Source organism: Embiotoca jacksoni, unplaced genomic scaffold (genome assembly GCF_022577435.1).
Source record: "Embiotoca jacksoni isolate LCO1_2020_lvr unplaced genomic scaffold, fEmbJac1.0.p SCAF_59, whole genome shotgun sequence".
NCBI lineage: Eukaryota > Metazoa > Chordata > Actinopteri > Embiotocidae > Embiotoca > Embiotoca jacksoni.
Window position 1 is genome coordinate 241494 of NW_027185413.1, and position 19052 is coordinate 260545.

The following is a 19052-nucleotide window of genomic DNA, read 5'->3' on the forward strand; positions in this document are numbered from 1 at the left end:
ACTGGTGGACAGTTATGCAAAACGCCTACAAGAAGATATTTCTGTTAGAGGGGACAACACTAGCTGCTGAGGCCAATGATGAACTTAATTTCCCCACAAAAGAATATTCATCCATTATTATTGTTGTTGAATAAATGACTGAAAAATGCTGATACGAACATTTTTAAAGAACACAAATCGAAAAACAAGCCATCTCATGTCCTTACTTTGTCAAATCACTGTATGGCAGTCAAATACAATTGTTGTGTAAAATCAGAAAAAGCCCCCCCCCCCACACACACACACACAGAGACTCACACACACACACACACACACACCCAGCTCAGGCTCCGTGATGCAACCATCCCTCCTGTATCCCACTGCTCTCGTTATCCAGCCACATGGCAGTCATGCACCCTCATCGTGTCTGAAGTTACATGATGTGTCAACACTGTAGACAAACACAAACTGCTGCAGCAACGTATTCAGCAGCTAACATACCTGCTCGTGTGGAAAAGTTGCATTCTGCTTCCTAATAAGCAAGTCTTCTCCACTTCCACATCACAAACAGATGCTAAAAGCTCTCAATGCAACAGTCAGTGTTTGTGTAGTTCAGTATAGTTCCTGTGAAACTGAGGTTCACATTTTTTTCCCCTGTATTCATCCAGAGTTTACTGTCAATCCAGCATGTCCACTGAGAAGTGTTAGTATGCTGTGTGCTGAGAGGGCGAAATCTTTCACCTCTGTCAGCTCTCTGACTGCAGCTCAGGAGATTAACATTTCCTCTGTGTCCTGTCAAAGACGGTTGAACCAGCAATCTCAACATACATAGGTGTTCTCATGTGACCGATTTCACAGCACATTTAAATTACATTTCATCTCCTGCTTCTCTTTATGCGTGTTTGGTTCATTTTTGTTGTGTCTTTTGGCGCTACGGGCAGCCACACTAAAACAACTGTATTTCAAAATGTTGCGTAACACTACCTGTTTTCCATTTTACAAAAGATCTTACAGCAAACTGAAATGCCATGTCAGCTGAAAAAGAAGCTTAATCTTTTCTTGTCTCTCTGAGCTTTCCTCTGTCTTCTCTGTCTGCTTCTGGCTCGGTCCTCCCTCAGGGACAAACACTCTCCTCACACAGATGCAGTGGAGCTGCAGTGGATGCTGCAAAAAGCATGATACAGTGAATCTGCTAATCCCATCCCATGCATTTATGAATACCATTTCTTTGCAGAAACACACTCATTTCCTTGATTTGTTAAGCTGCACACACACAACATACTATCATCCATCAAAGTGGCTCCATCTGGCTGGGCAATCCCTGCTCCACTTACTGTAGTAGGCAATTCTCCAATATTATTGTTTGAAGCAGGATTGGCTCATAGTTTAGCCTGCTTACAAACAAACACACACACACACACACACACACACACACACACACACACACACACACACACACACACACACATCAAAACTGTCACTAGAAATGAGCCTTTCAGAAAATGCACAATGATATTGTACAAATACAGTTCAGGTGCTTATACAACACGACAAAAAAACAACCCATTTATATGTTCAAGGACTTATAGATATAATTTTATTATACATTGTTACACTATTCAGTGTTTTCCCTGAGCAGACAGCGTTGGCAGGGTGGGATGGGTCGTCGCTACTCGTTGGGGGGTGCAGGGTGCAGGTTACGGTTGGACTGCTAGCACGAGCTACAGCAGCACAGTTGCTAACATTAGCATCCTTACGACTTTCAGTAGATAAACATAGTGCGTTTTTAAAAATGCTGATATTGGTCTGGTTTTTCAGCAGCTTGATGTCGAGGTTTGTCCATTGATAGCGTGTAGTTCATCAACCTGAGTCACGTTCACCTGTGTCTACCTTCTGTTCTGCTACGCTGCAGGTGTGTGAGGCTCCGCCCTTTATGAAATACATACACACAGCAGAGCAGAGAAACACAAATGAAAGCTACTTTCATGACAGAAAAATGCGTGAGTGACTCTTACTGAGCTCAAATGAAACGGGTGCACAGGAACTAAGTAAATAAATAGTGGTTCCTGGACGTAACTACAGTTCTATGAGTACGTTCGTATTTAGTTTTTTTCAAGACAATAGTAGGGGAAACACTGCTCTTCTACTTGTTATTTTGGTGCTGCCCTAACAGTATACATATATTGATTGGATAATGGGGTCAATCTAATGTTATTCCACTGGAAAACAGCCTCTGACTGGTCGACAGACTCAACCCAAGGCATCATGGGATTGCTACGGAGCTGCTACCAACAAAAACAGTTTTCAAGGTGGAAAAAGTTCTAAATAATCACAGAAACCACAGAAGAAGCAAGTTGCTTGTGAGATGGCTGCTGACGCATGCCGCAGCTTGTCTGGTGGAAAATCCCACGTTGACTTGATCAGTTTCAGCAGCCGGAACACAACGAACACAGAGCCGGTGGAAATCAGCCTCTAGTATATTTAGTATTCCTCATTTTCAACATCTTGTGACAATGATATGAATAAATAGATCACAATTCATCATTTTCTTTGATATGGATTATTTTCCAATTGGACTGAGACTGAATGAGACTAAAAAAAAATGGATGTAATGTGGGCTGTAACAAAATGTTAGGAGGAGCTGTAGTTTAGTTTGTTGTTTCCAGCTGCTTTCAGAGGTAATTAATGTATGAATTATTGAGTTGTGGCCACAGACGTGTTTTCTGAAGTCACAGTTACCTTTGGTCACCAGATTCTATCCCAGTAAATGTCAGTACCAAATTAAAGAAATTCCCTCAAAGCGTCATTAAATGTGTTGCTGGCATCAAATTCAAAATGAGTATATTGACTCCATTCTCCTATCAATAGATCTGTTATTAGCATATTTATTTCATAAACAATACAAAACCTCAGTTTTAACATTCAATAAGTTGTCTTTGGTCTATTTTTAATTAAATATCGATTGAGATCAGAAGTCTTCAACGTTTTTCAGGCCAAGGACCCCCAAACTGATAGAGATGGAGCAGGGACCCCCTACTGTGTAGACTGCTCAAAAAAATAAAGGGAACACTGAAACAACACATCCTAGATCTCAATGAATGAAATATTCCAGTTGAAAATCTTTATTCATTACATAGTGGAATGTGTTGAGAACAAAATAACAGAAGAATGATCAACGTCCCGGATGTGCTGGATTGGATTCAGGTCTGGGGGACGGGCGGGCCGGTCCGTAGCATCGATGCCTTCATCGTGCAGGAACTGCTGACACACTCCAGCCACATGAGGCCGAGCATTGTCCTGCATCAGAAGAACCCAGGACCCGCTGCACCAGCAGATGGTCTTCAACGGGTCTGAGGATCTCATCCCGGGACCTAATGGCAGTCAGGGTACCTCTGGCTAGCACACGGAGGGCTGCGCTGCCCTCCGAAGAAACGCCTCCCCAGACCGTCGCTGACCCGCCGCCGACCCGGTCCCGCTGGAGGACGTTGCAGGCAGCAGAACGTTCTCCACGGCGTCTCCAGACTCCGTCACGTCTGTCACATGTGCTCAGTGTGAACCTGCTCTCATCCGTGAAGACCGCAGGGCGCCGACGGAGAAGCTGCCGATCTCGGTGTTCTCCGGTAAAGTCCGATCGCCCCGCACGGTGTTGGGCTGTGAGCACAGACCCCACTTGTGGACGTCGGGTCCTTGTACCGCCCTCATGGAGTCTGTTTCTGACAGTTTGAGCAGAAACATGCACATTAGTGGCCTGCTGGAGGTCATTTTGTAGGGCTCTGGCAGCGCTCCTCCTGCTCCTCCTTGCACAAAGGAGCAGATAGCGGTCCCGCTGCCGGGTTGTTGTCCTCCTACGTCCCCCTCCACGTCTCCTGGTGGACCGGCCCGTCTCCCGGTATGTCCTCCGTCCTCTTGACACTGTGCTGACAGACACAGCAAACCTTCTTGCCACAGCGTGCATTGATGTGCCATCCTGGATGAGCTGCACTACCTGAACAACTTCTGTGGGTTGGAGACACCTCATGCTCCCTCTAGTGGTGAGGACACTGGTAAAATGCAAAAGGGACCAACGATCATCCAGAAAGGACGAGGACAGAGAAACGGTCTGTGGTCACCACCTGCAGAACCGTTCCTTTATAGGGTTGTCTTGATAATTGCCTCATTTCCACCTGTTGTCTGTTCCATTTGTACAACAGCAGGTGAAACTGATCCACAATCAGTGTTGATCCTAACTGGACACGTTGATTTCACAGAAGTGGGATTGACTGGAGTTACATTGACTTGTTTAAGTGTTCCCTTTATTCAGGATTGGAGGGACAGGTCCAGGCTGGTCTCCTGCTGTGAGTGAACCGGTGTCCAGCTTGAGAGCTCCTGTGTGTCGCTGAATGTGCATTTCTGACTTAAAGATAACATCTTCTGCCTCCATTTATCCATTTGCTACAATATGTTGGATTCATGTTAATGTCTATTTAAAGACATTTAAATTTGTGGGGGAAAAAAATTGAAAAATAAAAAATGAAAAATTGTCTAATCAACCAAAAATGTCACGGACCCCCTGCAGTACCTCCGCAGACTCACTAGGGGTCGCGGACCCCCTGTTGAAGACCTCTGATTTAGATGATTGGCTAATAATTTAGAGGAGGTAAAAAGTGTTTAACTTGTAATATCTTACTCGACAGAGATGTTCTAATTGATGTTTTTCTTGTCGACTCCAGGGGGCAGACCTAGAAACTACACAACTGGTATGGCAGAAGCTGACGAGTTTTAATATTCAGCTGAGAACAGCACAGCAGAAAATCCTCAGAGAGGGCAGGCAGGTCCATCTTCAGTATGTCAAGAATATAAAATGCAAGAATGCTTGTGCTGTACTACACTGCTAAAAGTTATGTATAATTTATCAGTGAACACCAAAATACTCCCATCTAAGTTAAGACATGGGTGGCACAGGAAGACAAGGGAGGTGGCTGCAGAGGAACTCAAGGGCAGCAGCCAGCAGGTTTCTTTAGTCCAGCAATACCAGAAATACAGCCTCAGTTTACCGGTGATGGACTGGGATTTAGACTTAACTCAAGAGGAAAAGCCTACATTGTATTTCGCCATCCCTAGGACAATCGTCTCTGCATGGTTTGTTGGCAGGAGGTAGATAATTGAATAGACTGCAACAGCAGGGCCAGCCTGATCAGCGTGTCTGTACCTGACTGGCTGACTGAGCGATCAAAGATTCACGATCGATCGTTTAAATGCCACTTGACTGACTCAATTTACACAATTTAAATAATCTGCTGGAAGAACATTTAAAAAATACATATTTGTGTGAACTTTTTACAGTGTTTGTGAGTGACATACAAACTTGTTATCTTTTTATCTTCCTAATTTTCCTTGACAGATGTCAAAAACAATTTCACTTTATCTCCGAATAATGCAAAAAGTTTTCTTTCACATTGTTGTAAAATTATTTTTTTTTTCAAAATGGCCAGTCGTCAATGGTCAGATGCTCAGAAAAGAAAAGAAGAGAAAAGTGAAAAGCCAACAGAGGAGCAAGAGACTTTATGAACAGGTATTTTAGAAATGATATTAATGTTGAACATGCAGCTGCAACAATTCAAGCCACACCTCCAGTGGGGATGGACTTCACGTGTCATGGGAGACTGAATTTGAAACTTTTATATTTTTAATTTCTTAACTTGAATAATTGCATTAAAAATGTAATTTGAATCCAATAATTTGAATTTGTACTAGTTAACCTGAATTGCATCAAGATTGAATCTGAAGAGCATAATTTGAAATTAAATTTAAGAGTTTCAAACTAAATGTAATATTATGAAATTGAATTAATTTGCTCTATACTCAGATCTGATGGCCACAGAAAATTTTAATTAATGGATTAAATTTTAGTTTTTTTTTGTGTCTTTGGGGAAAAACAATCAAATGCTGATTCACAGATCTCCTTTTCATAGCTTTATTTATATATATATATATTTATAAAAAAATATATACATATATGTGTAGATATTTACATATATATGTGTATTTATATATATATATATATATACGCTGTATGTATAGAAAAATTAATTAATACATTTCCATTATTTTACCAACTTTTTCAGAATTCATGGCAACCCTGCATGAGGTTAGACCAATCTGAGAGCATGAAGGAACTTGCAAGCCTCAAAAGCAAAAAAAAATTCAACAAAATAATTACTGAGTTAAATGAACAAGAACATCACACATTGAGTAAAAATAAGTGGATGAGTAACCGGCCGTTTGGACAGAACTTGTGACGTCATATTTTAAGTGTCAAGCCATTCATTGTGTTCAGACAAGATGAGCTGTCTAGGCAGTAAATCAAAACTCAAGAGCAGTGAAGAGTACCAACAGGACTTTGCGGACATTGTGAGTGACTCATCGAGTTTCTAATGTATTGAGGTAGTTTGAAGGTCAGAGACGAGCTGTTCCCTGACAAAAAGTGCACTCGGGAAAGCAACAAAAAGCAGCAAAAGATCTTAGCCCCGTAACAGATTCATCAGTACAGCTATTTCCTCTAAACATTGTCCTTCATGCAGCTGTCTTAAAAGCAGTCACCATGAGTGATGGTGGAAACATCTCTACCTGCCTGATAAATCCTTCTTTCATGATGTCTTCGGCTGCCCCTCAGGTCAACATGTAAAAACCACGACAGGACCGGCGTGTTCATTCCATCACTGATAAATACCACTTCTGTGAAGAGATGCGTTTCAAACTGGAGAAACTAAAACTACACAGCAACTACTTCTACTCTACTGTCATTACAACTACTACAAGTTATAAAACTCTGTGGCAGAGTGATTGTGTACTGGGCTCAGTGTGCATCCAAAACATGGGTGACCCACAACTCAATACTGCCTTTTGTGTGAATCCAGAAAGAGCAACGGAGCTCCCGCTGATCTGCTCTGACTTCTATAAAGACGCGCATTACATTCTTTACTTCACTAGCAGGAACCAGAACAATGAGGAGGGATGATTTTGGCTATTGAAGTTAGTCTGATTCAGTTAGTCTGGGACATCTGGAAAATTGGTGGCTGGGTTGAAGGAGACTCAAGGTGTGGGTTGCATTTGAGGTGACGGTTTTCCTGAGCGGACCTTGGATCCCCAGAAAGTCCGGATCAGATGAAGCCGAGAGGAGTTTGAGCTTGACGGAGGTTGTTGAAATGATTGTGAATGTTTAAGAACGATATGGATGACCAGCCACCGAGTACTTGAACTGTTTAATCTAAAATGTTCAGTTTGGCTGCTGTGGACGCTGTGCAAGTATGAAGGGAATGTATAGAACAGTGTTCTGGAGATATACTGACAGACTAGACGATACAGACTAGAATGAAGAGATGGATTATAGACAGATTCAACTTTTGTGAATTAAGCGCACCATCGGAAACAAATAAGGCCAGCAAGAAGATGAAATCTAAGGTTGGGTAGCTTGAGAGACATGAGCAGCCCGAGGATAGTGAACAGGGGCAGATATTGAGATGATCAGATGTGAACGCCATACATTTTGCAGAGGTTCTTGTTTTTGCAAGCTTTTGAGAAGCATCGACGCGTGTTTGCCGGTGACAAGGTTAAAGAAAAAGTTAATTCCCAACAAGTAAGTCTGGTTGAGGAGCAGATATCTAGAGTGGAATGAGTACACGTGACTTCTCGAGAGGGATAGTTGGTAAGGAAGGTATGCCTTGAAACATCTGCAGGGCAACGCTGTTAAGGATGTCTTCTTGAGAATCATTTCAAAGGTTTGACTACTGCAGAGCTAGTTGAATATGGTGGCTGAGAATGTTGGGACTAATATTGGATAGATGTCCAATTATTGGGCAAAGAGTCTGAATTTCTGGAAAGAGAACTAAGACAATCAGCAATGCAGTTGTAGCGCCAAGGGACATGACCTGCACAGAGGAGGAACGAGTGTTGGGCAGATTAATGAGAGTCTGCCGGGAACTTCTTAATTACTGGAGAACAAAGTCAAACTTTGTTTATCTACTGTAATAGTATCTGCATGAATGAGTATTGACTTCCGAGACCATCCACACCCACAAAGATGTCAGCTATAATGATGGGGTACAGCTTGTAGAGCACACACAAGGGGGAATCGGACTGGAGGTGAAAAGTCTGGATGAACGAGCAGGGCTTTGTAAGCAATGTAAGATGGTAATAGTGTCGTAATGTCAGGTGACAGGATAAGAGAGAATGTGTGGTGGATGGTTGTTTGTGGATTGTTAAAGGGGCCTATCATTAAATCCCTCTTTGACCTCTTTAGCTCGTAGCTTCAGGTGTCAACAGTGCCAGGTTTGGAGAGAGTGGGCAGAAGATTGTGACAAATATGGAAATCGTCAAGAATCATTTCTATGCCTGGGTGGAAACCATGTGAAACCATTGGAGAAAGTCGTCAAACTCTGTCAGGGTGTTTTTGTGGAGCTGTGACATACGACTGGCCACTCAGTCCGCTGATGTGTTTAAATTGTGTTAAGGATCCACGGTGAGTTGAGGCGTAATCTGCCCACCATGCTTAGTTTAGTCCTATTCTTAGTTTTCTGTGACCGACATCGGCCTTGTTGCTCTAACTATACACTACGACACCATACATGAAAAAGTCAAAGCCTATCTAAGGTCACATCACCAAGTTCATGATGTGTGTAAAATAGAGTATTATAGGTAGTTTATACAACGCTTCATTGGCTAACTGTGTGTGTCTGGGTCTGTCTCTCTAAAACCTTCCAAGAACCACAGAGTTACACTGGGAAAGAGTCACAAGGCTTTTTGTCTTGGTTAAATGCACAAACTTCCAATGAACCGCACAATCATATTGCTCACATCGAGTATCCTACTGTTACCAAGCCCCCTCATGTCATGTGTTGTATTTGCCACATGTATTGTATTTCAAACTAATAGTTTACAAACCCAAAACACAAGAAAGGAGACGCAAAACTGGTACATCAGACAGCACAAGTCTCACAGTATAGGCTGCAACTGTTTATGAGAAATGTATCTTCCCGAGGGCACTAAAATGTCATATTGGTTTCTGGGATTGCCCTGCGGGGTCCAGTGTTTCCACCTAACCTGGTAAACTGAGAGCTTCACCTTCTAGCTCAGCTCCAACTTCACCAAAAACGGTCTGGTACAACATCTGCTTCACTGCTGACTGCTCCGCCCGTCAATCTCCCACTCCATCCTACCCCACTCGGGAACAAGACCCCGAGAGACTTAAATTCATTCACTTGGTGCAGGCGCTGTGTTCCACCCCAGATGGACCAATGCTCTGTTTCCCTGCGGAGAACTATGACCTGAGGGTTGGAGATGTGGACTCTAATTGCTGCTTCACAGTCGGCTGTGCATGTGGACTGCATGTGACTGCATCCCAAACCAACAGAAAAAAAATCATCTGCAAATAGCAGAGAAGAAATCCTGAGACCCCCAAACGAGCTCTTCACCCCCCACCATCTGGGATTGGTGACAAAGGACCACCAAAACTGTTCCATCATAAATGTCTGACTTTTTAAAACCACATTAGGTTGATCTAACTCAGACTTTCAGCTCCGAAAAGGCAATGTCAAAGGTTATGCACAATCTGTATACTTCCTCATGCTCAGCAGGATTTATGTATTGAATATTATTATCATTTTGAAGGCACGTTTTATTGATAAGCAATAAAGGACATCTAGTGTTATTATAGTAAATCTACACAGCGTCATCTGTTTTTAGGGACACATAGCTAAACAAAGTTATTCTAATGCATCTGTCCTGCGATAGAGCCAAACACAAATGTATTGCACTGTACAGAAAGGTGTTTTAAGTCAACCATCATATTAATGAGAGAGAGTTGAATAAAATATCAGAATCACGCAAAGGCAATACAGGTCAATGACCACACAGACTGCATCCTACAGTTTCCTCCAACAATTTCCTTGAAGGCAGGATTTCTTGCAGGACTGTTAGACTGCAATTAGTTTCAACTAGATGTACCTAATAAACTGGAAAATAAATGTACATCAACATCTCTTGTGGGGTTTCCACAGCATTTGAGCGTAAAGACAACGTCCTCGTCAGTCCATTCAACTGTGCATTTGTTACCATCACTGATTCTTCCCAGAAAACAGAAAAGGATCTCAGCACAAGTCCTAGTCACAGGAAGAGTGTGTGTGTGTGTGTGTGTGTGTGTGTGTGTGTGTGTGTGTGTGTGTGTGTGTGTGTGTGTGTGTGTGTGTGTGCTCAGAAACAGCTATGTATTACACACTTTTACTGCCTCCAGGATATTTTGTGGAATGAGTTGCATCATCACTGTGACCGCAGTGATGAGTACAAGACACATGCCAAATAAGAGGAGAGGAGACGACTTTGAAACGGTGACCACGAAGCTGGTGGAACCAATGTGTTGGACGGCTGCAATGTGAAAAACAGGAATGTTTTAACTGTGACACCAACAGGTTTCCTTGACATATAATAAAGGTGCTGACACAGTAAAGAGCAGAGGAAGTATGTAAGCCTCACACCCATGCCAAATAAGGGAATTGGATTCAATTGAATTGAAAGGGAGAAACATGGAGGTCAACATAGTGCTCTATTCTATTGAAATGTTTTAGTTGTGGCAGCATTCGGCAATACGAGCAGCATACCACCGTTTACATCACTGAAGGGATCGGCATGCCGGTGGCATCGACAACATGAGTAAATACGATGTCAACTGACCTCCATGTAGCTCAACACAGTCCTCTCCTGTCCAATGTTTACAGACGGAGCGAGATGTTTCCAGGCTGTGGATCCAAGTCAAACCCACCAATAGAAACTCTTCTCATTCGTTAGTGTAGTGCAACCAAAACTGGCTCTGTGACACATAAACAAGCTCAAGTCTGTAAACAAAACCAACAAAACTGAAGGAGAATTCGGTCGCAATTCAAATAATCTTACTCTGAGATCACATATTTTTACTTCTAAATTGGATTTTTGATTGCCGTGCGAGAAGTCTCCTCTCAAAACTGTTTTTTTTCTGCGTACGTAAAAAACCTTCCTAAATTTCTGCACACATCATTGTTCACAGTGAAGCACAACTGGAGGAGCAGGATGAAAAACACATTTTTAAATGGAAGAACGAGCACTGTACGTAGCCGTGGGTCATGCTCCCATTAACTCAGCACTTACTCTTCTTCCCGTGTGAGATACCTCCACCCTCAGCCCAGAGCCAACAAAACCCAAAATTAAAGCTCAGTTAGTCGAGCTTCATACTGTAAGCAGCCATTTAACGATACAAAAATAGTTGAATTACAATTTAAAAAACACTTTGCAGAAGTGAAAACCTCAATCACTGCGGATGAATGGTTTATTGTGAACCGAACTGTATTGCTTTCACACATGCACTGCAGCCCTGAACTTACCTACAGTACATGTTACCCGGACAAGCTACATGGAAGAACGCCAAATCATTCGGACCGGACGTTGAATGGACTTTATCCAACTAGCTCCTGATCACGACGTCCGTGTAACGTCCTGCTGAGCACGAGTGAGAGGAGTAGAGCGTTGTCCAGAGAATGGACAGCGAGGGACTCCCTCACTCAAACCAAACCAATCTCCTGTTGAGTGCTACGTGTGAGAAAGAGGAACTCAGGACAAGGTCCTGATCCTCCAGGCAGTCAGGACGTCACGAGAAAGAACCTTCACTGAATGTACAACTTCTCCGATTTTGTCAGGTCACCCAGCAGCTCCACAGAACTACAGAAGAACATGTAGCTCTCAGTTGAGGTTTGGAAATGTAACACACGAAGCTTTAAACTGTGAACCAGGAAGTTTGAATCCAGTCTCGTACTGACATCCACCACTAATTTCCTATCACCGTGACAAAACCTTACCTACCGAACTACATCTTCGAGGGTAAATTCACCAAAAGCACAACTACACGTGAAATAGAAATGCGTTGCATTGGGGAGGCTGCAGCTCAGACGGTAGAGGGGGTTGCACCCTAATCAGAAGGTTGGTGGTTCAATCCCAGCTCCTCTTGTCCACATGCCTAAGTGTCCTTGAGCAAGACACTGAACCCTAAAATGGTGTGTTGTAAGTCGCTTTGGATAAAAGCATCAGCTAAAATGAAATGTAATGGATACGAATACCTCATCTGGAATGGAAGAACATAAAAGCAAACTAGTCATTTCCATCTAATGCCTTGTCTAAGTCAACTCTGTTCAAAAAAACTCTAACTGTATGCTGGAAGTAGTTGAGCTCTCCAATCTAATAAAAATAAAATAATCCTCTCAGAGCTGACACTCACACTGCCCACGCTGTTATCATTAGCCTACCAGTTGGTTTTCCTGAATTGGAAACATGCTGGGATCTGCATGTCCTCTCATCCTCACCCAGAGGCGACAACTGACGCGTTCCTCTGAGCTCACTACTTCTCACTGAGGCGGAAGAAGATTCAGTGCGCACACATCCCGCTGTAAACCAGGCTACACTGCACTATACAGCACTTCTGACATGGCATCAGCCTTTTATGGGCTAGTAAATGTTGGGCTGGCTCGTTTTCTAAACCAGTAGACCAACCCAAAGGTTTGACTTTTCTCCTCACCAGTTAACAGCTTCACTGACAGCAATAAAGCGATGGATTACATAAGAAGCGATGAAGTAATCGATCACAGGAAATATTTGACGTTGACTCAGTGTATGTCCTGCAGCCAGTTTAGTGTATTTAATTACAAATAGATTCAACAATAACCGACACATAGCATTGGGAAATCACATTGAAATGATCAGGAATATATACATCAGCAACATCGCTGCTGTACATTTTCCAGCTGTATCCAGCTGTGCCAGTCCCGTCAGCACTTTCAATCCGATGGCATCCAAGGTGTCGGTGCATGTGCTGGGGACCCCTGTGAAGGTATGTGACATGAAGCCACGCACATCGATCATTTACAACCCCCTCATCGACCAGGACCCACGAAACGCTCCTAATATCCTCACATACAACACAACTGCTCCTCCGCTGTAATGATGCCTTCTTGGCTCCTTGTCAACATTGTGTTCTGGTGGAGAAAATGTTTGCTCGGTGGGCGGCTGTCGCTGCGTCAACCCACAAACTTTAATTGAAATTGCGTGGGCTATTAACGGAACATTCAACGGATTATTTCACGATTCACTCTGAAGATTTTTCACCATATTGCACGAAGCAATATGTTGAAAAAAGAATGAGCAAGGCCACCTGAAATGAGCAGGAGCTGGAGAGGCGGCAGCAGCGCGAGAATGGCACGTTCAGGTTGTGCTGCTGCCGCTGCTGGAGCCTCCATTACCACCGGAGAGGCGCGCGTCGGTTAATGACGGCTGTCACCGCACCAGAGGACGTCTCATCACCGGGGCTCCGTCTTACCGGTGCGAGTCATCCGTCAACAGGCAGCGGTCGTATCGGTACGCTGTTGAATCTTGAGCCGGTCGCGCGTTCAGACCTGAACGTGCCCACACACGCGCGCTTTGAAAGCCCAGCTTACCGTCAGCTGCTCACACCATCAGCTGCTCACACCGTCAGCTGCTCACACCATCAGCTGCTCACACCGTCAGCTGCTCACACCATCACTGCACGCAGGCTCCACCGGACCGCTACATCCAACAGCACGTCCGCTCCTGAAGGCAAGGCGATGACTACAGAGGCACTAGTGGAGCGTGGATGTGTGTGCGTGCGTGTGCGTGTGTGTGTGTGCATGTGTGTTTGTGTCTGCGTGAGCGTGAGCGTGGATGTGGGGGCACAAGTGGCGCAAGCCTGCGGTCCGTAAATGCGGCAAGTTAACCACAGACAGCGAGGATGGAACCGGAAGACGTTGACAAATAAAACGACACGTTTTTTGTGCGAGATTTAGGCAAACGGAAATGTAGTCTTTTCAATGTTAATGGTGAAAAATACAACAAACAAAACAAAGAAGTGAATTATATGTGCTGAAATACGTGAGTTATTTCATACATAAAATTAAACCTGGGATTAAAAGAAGATTAACGCACACACTGATTGAAACTCTAGTTGTCTGTCTTTTGACTGAGCTGTATGAAAAATGTGAAGTCCTTCTATCAGACTTATTTTATGTAGAATAACATTGACACCAAGTACAGATTCAGTTGTTTGAAATAAATGCACTCAGCAGCATCTGTGAAGATCAGCATGAGGTTCCTCAAACCGTTTCAGCGGTGTGATAACGCATTACACTCAGATTAAGCTATTTATTATGGTCCAAATGGGGACAGATTAATCCGGCCCTGTCACATCCCTGTTGTGAATCATGTTGCCTCTTCATATGTCAGGCATGGTGCACAAAACAATCAAGAACTTCCAGCTTCATTAAGTTTACTGTGTCACTTCGTTTGTGGTCATTTGATTAGCCGTCACAGGAATTTAAGAAACAGACCATGCAGCATAATTATTCATAAAATTCAGTCACATTTGCACATCAACTGCATGCGCTACAGATCCTTAAAGACGATTACAAAATGCATCTGCAATCAATCAATCAATCAAGTCAGACGCCACATAAAGTAGAAATAGACTTTATTCTGAAGAAAAGCGGAAGTAGAATTTTGTTACTGCATTGAACTTCACTCTGAGAGCGCGAGAGGAACTGTTTCCTCAATATGTCGCCTGTTAGATCAGAACTGGAATAAATTGAATTAATTTCAGTTCATGTATTCATTTGCATATAGCATAAACTAAAAATGGGAAACCCAAATAATAATAATAACAGGTTTTTTTTACAGAATATACCATTTGCAGCAAAGTGTTGATTTCATCTCAAACTCAAGAAAAATGATCAGAAATATTAATTTCTTTGCTTTAATGTTTTTTTTTTTTTTTTTTTTTTTTTTTTTTTTATCTTTTTAAGCACACTTAATTAATACCTGTCAAATGTCACTGCCAAGATTGGCACATTCACACAAGGTGAAGGTAGCGTCAATCCCATAATAACTGCAGGAATTATGGATAATGGCGGTGTATTTAGCACAGGAAATGTTGATAATTAAACACTTCGCACATCAATCAGCACTGTAGAGTCACTTGAGGTAAATCTGTGAATACTGAGAAAGGAGAGGAGGAAACTATATGATAATCACCCGGGGAGCTTCTTGACCAGAGGTCTTCAACGTTTTTCAGGCCAAGGACCCCCAAACTGATAAAGAGATGGAGCAGGGACCTCCTACGATATATATTGTATAAAATTGGGTTTTATATTAAACTGGAGGAGTGCAGGAGGCTTGAAAGGACAGGTCCAGGCTTGGAGGGACAGGTCCAGGATTGGAGGGACAGGTCCAGGCTTGGAGGGACAGGTCCAGGATTGGAGGGACAGGTCCAGGATTGGAGGGACAGGTCCAGGCTTGGAGGGACAGGTCCAGGCTTGGAGGGACAGGTCAAGGCTTGGAGGGACAGGTCAAGGCTTGGAGGGACAGGTCCAGGATTGGCGGGACAGGTCTAGGCTGGTCTCCTGCTGAATGTGTGCATTTCTGACTGAAAGATAACATCTTCTGCCTCCATTCATCCATCCGCTACAACATGTTGGATTCATGTTGATGTCTATTTAAAGACATTTAAATTTGTGGGGAAAAAAAAAAAAAAGAAAAATTGTCTAATCAACCAAAACTTTCACGGACCCCCTGCAGTACCTCCGCGGACCCCTAAGGGGTCGCAAACCCCCTGTTGAAGACCTCTGTTGTAGACCAACAAGTTGTATCCTCTGTGTCCAACAGGCTTGTTTGAGATGAACTGCATCTCTGTGCCTGGAAAGTGGACGAGAGGAAGCAACAGTATGGAGGACAGAGGCAAACAGCTGCATTAAAGTTGGAGGGTTTCCAGGAAGTCACAGAAACACAGACTTCCTGCTTGGTTTTAATTTAATAACATGTTATCACACCCATCTATCCGTTTTTATAAAGTCTACAATTAGTTGAATTTTGACAGGGTAGGCGTGCAATGTAGGCCATCTCTGATCGCTGCTAATTGTTCAACCTCCATTTTACATGAATGACATTTATTTTGTCAACAGAATAAATCTTTAAATTCAGACAAAAAAAAATGTAAATCTCCAATTCAACAACAAATAAAATGCCTGGAGCTAAATGAGCAAAGATTATTAATAATAATAAACTTTATTTGTGTTGCACAGTAAATGGTGGTAGTGCATACAACATATCATGTGCATTGTGTAAATTTGTGATTAAAAAGTGAGCTGGGATAGGCTTCTCCCCCCCCCCCCCCCCCCCCCCCCCCCGTGACCCTGTTCAGGATAAAGCGGGTATGGATGGATGGCTGGCTGGATGGATGGCTGGCTGGATGGATGGATGGATGGGTGGGTGGGTGGATGGATGGATGGATGGATGGATGGATGGATGGATGGATGGATGGATGATGGATGATGGATGGATGGATGGATGGATGGCTGGGTGGATGGATGGATGGATGGCTGGGTGGATGGGTGGGTGGATGGATGGATGGCTGGGTGGATGGATGGATGGCTGGATGGATGGATGGATGGATGGCTGGCTGGATGGATGGATGGATGGATGGATGGATGGATGGGTGGATGGATGGATGGCTGGGTGGATGGATGGATGGATGGATGGCTGGGTGGATGGATGGATGGCTGGATGGATGGATGGATGGATGGCTGGCTGGATGGATGGATGGATGGATGGATGGATGGATGGGTGGATGGATGGATGGCTGGGTGGATGGATGGATGGATGGATGGCTGGCTGGATGGATGGCTGGATGGATGGATGGATGGATGGATGGCTGGATGGATGGATGGATGGATGGATGGATGGATAATAAGACCAAGGAGAATCTATGGTATAACAGATGATACTGGAAGGCTATTTATGAGGAAAGAAACTGCTGCTGTTTCTGGAGGTTGTGTTCGTGCTTCATAATCACCATAAACATGAATACATTTTAAGACTTCCATCATTATCTCTCTTTATCACATCCACTTCTTCTCCTGTCCTCTGGTCTCTGGTGACAGGATGCATTAACCAGGCCACATCATCTACATGCAAATGCATTCCAACACAAGGGATCCACAACACCTGCTGTAGCGGAGGAGCAGAAAGAGGTTGTGTCCAGATTTCCTGTCTGGTGTTCAAGTACTCGAAGGTGTGGAGGGGAACACGGAGGATCTTTACTGTTCGCTGCAGTCTGTTCCTGTCCTGTTTTGTGGCTGCTCAAAAACCAGACTGTGATGGAGCTGAAATGGAGCATTTGTACGACTGTGCTGTAGAAAAGTTCCTGTAGCAGATGGTGATTCTTCTCTTAAAGCAGAAAGTGGATCGTCTGCTGGGACTTTCTGAGGACGAAGGGGATGTAGGTCTTCACATTTATCACGGGGCGGTCGGAGGAAGATGGTGGTTTCATTTGTCGTCTCCACGGTGATGAGTGTGATCAGCTCCTCGTGGTTCTGACTGCACCTGAGCAGCAACAACAAGCATTAATATCTTTGGTTTTATCAAAACACTGACAACTCTGGAAAGGAACCTCAAATGTTCCAAATCAAATTTACAAAAGAGTAATATATATAATAACAAATAATAGATTTTTAACCAATCACTTAAATAATATGAAATATAGACGTAATGTCTGATATAAACTTGAAATCAGGACGAAAAAGATTATTTATTTTCACACTAGCTGTTAATTTCAGGTCATTTTATTTAATTTTTGCAGGTTTTATTATTTTCAAAATGTTCTACCAAACAGCATTTGTCTTTCTGTTTTCTTTTATGTCACTTTTTCTGTCATTTAAAACAAATTCACTAGAGCCTGTTAGTGTGTTATTGTCTACCAACTTTCTTCAAACTAAAGAAACCTCCAATAAAATTACTGGAATTGTATTAAAAAAAAAAAATAAAAAAAAAAAAATAAAAAAAAAAAAATTAAATCATTTTTAAACTGTCCACAGCATAACATAATATTACATGTTTTCTCCATAGTGTTGTATATTATTTTATTTTGAACACTTTGTGTCTCCATTTTCCCCAAAAAAGGTCTCTTTTCTTTCTTTCCAAACTCATGAAATCCGTCCATCTGCTGCTGAATGCAGCAATATGTCCGACCACATCATGTGTCTGGGTGTCTGCCTGTACAAACAGACGGATTGGAAATGGTTTCTGTGCTCACCCTCACTTGTTTGAGTTTTTCTTAAATATTTGTGAAAGACTTTCACATCATGCTCTGAATTCTGTTCTTCCACTGCGGAAACAAATAGTTTTTACTGACATCTTTGTAGTATTTACTGAATAATCCTTCCACCATCTGACGAAAGCTTCAGTGGTGAAGACTTCTTCTATTTTATCTTCCATCATGTGAATGATGGCGCTGTAGGACATGAGAAGGTGGAATTTCAGAAGAGGATTCATAATTTCATATTTGCTAGTGCTCCTGTTAAATAGCCGTAGAGTAAATGGCAGTATGGTTTTCTGGTTTGTGTTGTTGCTCTGTAGCTTTTTGAGAAAAACTCACTGCGAACATAATTGAAGACGTGTCGACTACGTCTGCTGTGATTCCCCCTCCGCCCCCCCCTGTTTATTAAAGTTTATTAATATTAAATGTGTCGTTTGTCCAAATTACACAAGTGCCTGTTTAAAATATCCTGTTTAGCGGTATTTTATGGAATTTTATAGAGAAATATATAAATATTTCTAAAGCTGCTGGGGCACATTTCTTCAATATTATTACTTTATCTATTAAACCTTATTTTGTTTTGGTCCGGAAGAATACATTGGAAATAAAAAATAGTGACATTAAAAACGGAGTGAGAGGTTTGTTGATATATATATATGTTAAATTGATGTTATCATTTTTCTTATTATTATTATGATTACTGTATATAGTGGGATCTGTGCTTATAATTTTGTTCTTAGGCTGGAAAATATGTTCATCAGTTTTATCTTCTCTTCACTGGCTTCCTGTGAAATCAAGAATAGAATTTAAAATTCTCTTGATGACTTACAAAGCTCTACATGACCAGGCTCCATCATATCTGAGAGATCTTATAGAACCATATAATCCTAGCAGAGCACTTCTCTCTCAGTACGCTGGTGGT

The 19052-nt window shown here is 42.6% G+C and overlaps 1 protein-coding gene across 8 annotated transcripts in view; it reads right to left on the reverse strand.

The window, feature by feature from the left end:
* LOC138212768 (disks large-associated protein 1-like) overlaps positions 1-13757 on the reverse strand; it is a 138439-nt gene extending 124682 nt beyond the window's left edge. For 3 of the 8 annotated variants that reach the window (XM_069173313.1, XM_069173311.1, XM_069173309.1), the window contains exon 1: positions 13499-13757. The gene's annotated coding sequence lies outside the window, so the exon portion shown is untranslated. Of the gene's footprint in view, positions 1-13466 lie in introns of all 8 variants that reach the window. The other 5 variants (XM_069173312.1, XM_069173310.1, XM_069173308.1 and 2 more) reach the window with 3 other exon arrangements.
* Between the last annotated feature and the right edge of the window lie 5295 nt (positions 13758-19052).